The 440-nt window shown below is 45.7% G+C and overlaps 1 protein-coding gene across 1 annotated transcript in view; it reads left to right on the forward strand.

Moving 5' to 3' along the window:
- The window catches only part of LOC119590505 (extensin-like), a 9,819-nt gene that overhangs the window by 8,413 nt on the left and 966 nt on the right, over positions 1-440 (forward strand). The gene's annotated exons all lie outside the window — the stretch shown is intronic.

Raw genomic sequence — 440 nt, forward strand, 5'->3', positions numbered from 1 at the left:
TCCTTACTGCTTTAATCCCATACTCCTTATCTTGTTTCGCATTTCTCTCCCTTTTATTTCCGTTTTCCATTTCTCTTCAACACCTCATATAATTTCGTTTATCCGCGTTGTGTTCCAATTCCTCTCTCCGACTCGCTTTCTATTCCGGTCAGCACACACCCCTTCCCCTCTAAATCTCCTCTTACGCCTTTCTCTTCTTTTCCCTTCTTCTCTGCTCCCTCCCCTCCTCCGACTTTCTCTATTTCCGTTCACTCCCTTCTTCCGTCTCTTCTAGGTTTTTTTTTAAGCCTCTCCTTTCCTTCCCTCTTCTCCCTATCCTTTCGATCATCCACTTCTCACCTCTCCCTTTCTCCTCCTCCATAGGTTTTTTTAAACTTTTCCTTTCCCTCCATTCCTCTCCTTTGCCCTCCACCTCTTCTCACTTCCCTCCCCTCCTTATC

The sequence above is a fragment of the Penaeus monodon genome, chromosome 27 (genome assembly GCF_015228065.2).
Source record: "Penaeus monodon isolate SGIC_2016 chromosome 27, NSTDA_Pmon_1, whole genome shotgun sequence".
NCBI classification, from domain to species: domain Eukaryota; kingdom Metazoa; phylum Arthropoda; class Malacostraca; order Decapoda; family Penaeidae; genus Penaeus; species Penaeus monodon.